This window comes from Meriones unguiculatus, chromosome 2 (assembly GCF_030254825.1).
Source record: "Meriones unguiculatus strain TT.TT164.6M chromosome 2, Bangor_MerUng_6.1, whole genome shotgun sequence".
NCBI lineage: Eukaryota > Metazoa > Chordata > Mammalia > Rodentia > Muridae > Meriones > Meriones unguiculatus.
Genome location: NC_083350.1, coordinates 130319220 through 130325258, shown reverse-complemented (window position 1 = coordinate 130325258; position 6039 = coordinate 130319220).

The window sequence follows — 6039 nt, the reverse complement described above, 5'->3', positions numbered from 1 at the left end:
CAGAAAAAGCTTTAGTCAAGATGCTAAGAACGTCTGTAACATCAGTTCGTGACTCTTTTGAAGCCTCTGCCTACACAAGGGAGAAAGCACGATTTGCCATATAACACAGTAGGTCTTTCTCTGTTCAGTCCAGTTAATTCTTCTTGGATCACTTTATCTAATCCAACAAGGCAGTTAAGCTCGTGGTTTCTAATCTAGTCGGATAGGCTGTCCATTGTTAATTTTCTCATCCCTGGTCAAATTATTTTGAATTTTCTCATCCTTGGTCAAATTATTCTCAAAATCTTTAACACTTCACAAATTTAAGTTCAAGTAAGCACACCATCATGTTATTTTATTTCTGTGTCATGTCTTGTAGTAGATTAAGTTGTTGCCAGGAAAACAATGAATATGGAGGAAATATAGAAAGAATTGCCCTTATTATAAATTTGGGGTATGCTACCTTAAGAATATGTGAACTTTATAAAATGAACAGATTAGTCTCAAAAAGAAACATAAATGACCAATAAGTAAGTTATATATATATATAACTTATATATATTATATATAATAAAAATATATAAAATATTATATATAAAATATATAATAAAAAAGAGATGGAGGGAGAGAATGAGAATGCTGTCACACTATGTTCCACATAGTATGTGTAAGATCACAGGACAACTCGAAGAAGTCAATTCTCTCCATCAACCATGTGGATCCTGCGGATAAAACTCATATAATCAAGTTTGGCTAACAACTGCTTTATCCACTGAGTTCCCTGAAACGTTTTTTTAAAGTCATTCAGAAGAAAGCCTTTCTCATCGCTAGAGAACATACTTCCTGATCCCTCAACTATTTCTACTTTTTGTTTTTGAGATTACAACATTTCTCTCTTCCCTTTCCTCTTTCCACACCTTCTCATATACCCTTCCACACCCTCCTCCAAATTCATGGCTTCTTTTTTCAACAGTTGTTACTGCATACATATGTGTATATGTGTATATATGTATAATATATATATATTCCTAAATATAACCCATTGAGTTCATATAATGTATTTGTATGTGGATTTTCAGGGCTGACAATTCAGCAGGGAACAACCAGTTGATGTGCTCCTCCTGGGGAGGACTACCTCTCCTGGTCCCACCTTTACTTGGTTGCTTATAGTCCTTTGTGTGGGGTTGAGGCCTTGTGAACTTTTCCCTGTTCCATTTAGCGTGTTCGTTTGGTGCCACATCTGGGGCTCAGTGTTAGTCTCTGCTGTTAGTAGATCTGGCAATCAGCAGCAGCTGTAGCCAGGTCAGTCTCGGTGAGTGGAAATCCATATGGTCAAGCATAACCCCATCTCTACCACCAACGCAATGCCCCTTTGTTTATGGGCTCATTGGGCAATCATAGGAATGGCTGGGGAACAAGGCTGACTGTCCACAGAATAGGTTATCCTGTCTACATGATTGTTGACCTCCTCTTCAGCTGAAGTTACCTTTTGATATCTTCACATCTTTCACCCATTTGGAACAATCCATTCACATACTTCTTCCTTGGATGTCTCTCTCACAAATTTTTTGATCATGCTCTTTCCAAATCATCCCGCCGGTCCATTTACTAGCATCCATAAGTCAGTGAACAAGCACATATCTAGCCATTTTTCCGTTCAAACAAAAATGTATGGCTGTGTGTTCTGCCCACTGTGAAGATTTTTCTTCATGGTGTCTTTCAGGGTTTTCTCAGAAAGGGGTTTGATTCTGCATCTGTTGAGTTCTGGATGGTACCACAGTTCCCACTAAGGCCCAACAGCAGGCCAAGAGTTGTCTTTCAGAGGAACAGTACTTGTCTGCAGATGATGGCAGAGCCTTGCTCGAAAATTCCAAAGGTCTCTTTTGTGATTCACTTATAGGGGCCTGCTAAAGGCTGCAAACGGCACTCCAATCTGCTGCTCAAATGTCAAGCACCATTGGATCTGCTGGATCATACAGGCCAAGTGGTAGAGAGCAGCCTACACAGCAACCTGGACCTGCTGGAGAGCCTTCTCCTGTTCCAGGCCCCACACAACGCTAGCAGCTTTCCAAGTCACTTAGTATATGTGCCTAAGTAACACACCCAAGTAAGGAATATACTCTTTCCAGAGTTCAAATAGGCCCACCAAACACTGAGCTTCTTTTTTGGTGGTGGGAGGGACTAGATGCAATAATTTATCCTTCAACTTGAAAGGAGTATCTGCACATGCTCTACACCAGTGGACACCTAAGAATGTCACTGAGTCTGTAGAAGACTCCTGAATTTTGGTTGGATTTTTTGCCCATTCTCTGATGTGTATATGTGTTGCCAGTGAGTCTAAAGTAGTTGCCACTGCCTGCTTACTTGGTTCAATCAATGTAATATCACCCGTATAAAACACAAATGTAATATTCCATCGAAGAGACAGACTATCAATATTCTTTCTAAATTATGACACAGGACTGTGGAGTTAACATACCCTCAAGGGAAAACTAAATGTATCGCGTCAGCCATGCCAACTAAAAGCAAATTGCTTCCGGTGCTCATGGGCAGATAACGAGAAAAGGGCATTTGCTAGATCAATAGCTGCGTGCCATGTAACGAGAGATGTGATAATCTGTTCAAGTAAGGATACTACATCTGGTACAACATCTGCGGTCTGAGTCACTGGTTGGGTTTTCAATAGCCAGCCGTCATTCTCTGTGATCCATGTGTCCTCTGCACTGGCCAGGTAGGAGCGTTAAAGGGAGATGTGCTAGGAACCACCACCTCTGCATCTTTCAAGTGCTACTTTCTGAAATTCCTCCAGAGATGTGATACTGTTTTTAGTTCACTCTTGTCCTTGGCAGAGGCAACTGTAAAGACTTCTATTTAGCTTTTTGAACCGTAACAGCCCTCACGCCACAGATAAAGAAATCGATGTGAAAATTCTGCCAACTTTTTATCTATCCCAGTTATACTGTCTGGGACTAAGGAAATAACCACAGGATGAATTTGGGGAATGAGTGGACCTACTGTGAGCTGGACTTCAGCCAAAACCCCATTAATCACCTGACCTCCATATTGGATCACAGTGCTTCTTGGAATCTCCCAGAATCAGTATTAATTCAGAACCAGTATCCAGTAGACCCTGGAAAGTCTGATTATTTTCTTTCCCCCATGAATGATTAACTAATACAAAAGGTCCATATGAGTCATGCCACCTTAAGACTCACTTTTCCTGTGTCCAGGCCATTATGAACACTGTTTCATCTTTGCTGTCCATCATAATAACTACAATTGCCTTGCCTTTGGTGATTCCGTAGCCCTTGCTACCTCAGAGCCCAATTAAACCCATTTAATTTGTCCAATGGAGCAGCAGCATCTCTGATCCTAAAGTCTAGCACAGGAAAATAGGTGGCAACAAAATTCTTCAAATGTGTTGGTGCTCCTCTTACCATTTTGTGCCTTCCAGGACTTGTGAAGGACATGTCTTCCGGGCCTTCTCACTGTGGAGTGAGAAAGTATTCACTCTATCACTGCAATTTTCCTCACCCTTAAAATGCCTTCATCAAAGCAGATGCTGAGCCTAATGGCCAACTGTCAGGCAGAATGAATGGAAATTTATGTAAGAAGTGGGAAATACCAAGAGCTGGAGAGGACAGGAACTCCACAAGGAGAGCAACAGAACAAGAAAATTTGAACACAGGGAACTTCCCAGAGACTCATACTCCAACCAAGGACTATTCATGGAGATAACCTAGAACCCCTGAACAGATGTAGCCCATGGCAGTTCAGTGTCCCAGTGGGTTACCTAGAAATGGGAAGAGGGACTGCCTCTGACATAATCTGATTGGCCTGCTCTTTGATCACCTCCCCCTGACGGGGGAGCAGCCTTACCAGGCCACAGAAGATGACAATGCAGCCACTTCTGATGAGAACTGATAGACTAAGATCAGAAAGAAGGAGAGGAGGACCTCCCCTATCAGTGGACTTGGGGAGGGGCATGCATGAAGGAGGGGGAGGGAGGGTGGGGTCGGGAGGGAAGGAGGGAGGAGCTTATGGAGAGGTACAAAATGAATAAAGTGTAATTAATAAAAGTTAAATAAAAAAATTTAAAAAATTAAAATTAAAAAAAAGCCTTCATCAACATTAAATCAAGGGATATCCAGCATCTCCAGCTCCTTTTCGGTAGACCATCTATCTATCTGGTAACAAATGCTTCAGGCAACCATTTAAACATACTTTTGACACTTTTTTTAAACTGTGTGAGCTTCCATATTCTCCGTTCAGAGGGCCCACATCAATAAACTCAGCCTGATCCAGTTTTATGTTCCTTTATCCCATACTCTTTTTGTTGATGTTGGTGTTTTGGTTTTGGTTTTGGTTTCCAGACAGGGTTTCTCTGTGTGTAGCCCTGGCTGTCCTGGAACTATCTTTGTAGATCAGGCTAGTCTCAAACTCAGAGAGATCTGCCTGCCTTTGCTCCACCATGTCTGGCTTATTCTGCACTCTTTTTTAAATAATTTTTTATTTTTTATATTAATTATAGTTTATTCACTTGGTATCCCAGCTGTAGTCCCCTCCTTCCTCCCTCCCAATCCTACCCTCCCTCTTTCATCTCCTCCTATGCCCCTCTCTAAGTCCATGGATAGGTAAGATCCTCCTTCCCTTCCATCTGACCCTAGCTTATCCTGTCGCATCAGAACTGGCTGCATTGTCCTCCTCTGTGGCCTGGCAAGGCTGCTCCCCCATCAGGGGAAGGCAGTCAAAGAGCCTGCCTCTGAGTTCATGTCAGAGACAGCCCCTGTTGCCCTCACTAGGGCACCCACTTGGATACTGAGTTGCCATGGGCTACATCTAAGCAGAGTTTCTAGGTTATCTCCACACATGGTGCCGGCTTGGAGTATCAGTCTCAGAAAAGACCCCTGTGCCCAAATATTTTGGTACCCTGCACTCTTAAAATCGATTCCCACACATATTCTCCAGAATTCTGTTAGAGAGAATTAGAAAATTCATTAAGCTCTTTAATAGTATAGTGCACCTCATCGTGGACTACTCTTCGTACCTCTCCTCTATGCGCCTTTCATGTCTTAATTATTATTATAGTGTAGAGGCAACGACTGGGAGGTCCTGATAGACATCAGTATTACCTTTGCTTGTCATTTCAGAGAAGGAATACCGATGGTTTAGCAAACAATGAAGTATTAATTTCCTCAGCCAAATGTGAAAATGCAATATTTCAGGCAGTGAAGTTGAGTATAGCTTCTGCTGAGGTACTTCTTCAGGTAAGAAACTGAGACTTCAAAGTTCTCAGCTTTAATAGGGTCCTCTCACACATCTCTATTCTCAGTTACAGGATCCCATTCTTTACCAATGGCTCCCCTGACTTTAATAGCCAATATCCTCCAAGCATGGGACTTGAATTTTCACTGTAATTCAGCAACCTTATAATGAAGGTTTCAGTCTTGTTTTCTGCAGATTGAGCTCTGTGGCAGCTGGAGTGAAGATTCTCTTCCAGGACATATTTAGACACCTGTAGCCTGCTTATGCACATCTGGAGTGGGTCAATTTTATCACTAAATTCATTGTCATCCTTCATCTTCCACGCTAGAAGTCTGTCAATGTTATCACAAAACTCATTCCTATCCTTTGTCAATATTAAACTGAAAATCCTTGTACAACCACTCTGGAAATCAATCTGGCACTTTCTCAGACAACTAGGAATAGCGCTTCCTCAAGATCCAGCCATACCACTCCTAGGCATATATCTAAAAGAGGCTCAAGTACACAATAAAAACATTTGCTCAACCATGTTTGTAGCAGCTTTATTTCTAATAGCCAGAAGCTGGAAACAGCCCAGATGCCCCTCAACTGAAGAATGGATGCAGAAATTGTGGTACATCTACACAATGGAATATTACTCAGCAATGAAAAATAAGGAAATCATGAAATTTGCAGGTAAATGGTGGGACCTGGAAAGGATCATCCTGAGTGAGCTGTCCCAGAAGCAGAAAGACACACATGGTCATACAGACATATAATATAGGATAAACCTACAAAAACCCTGAACATCTAAAG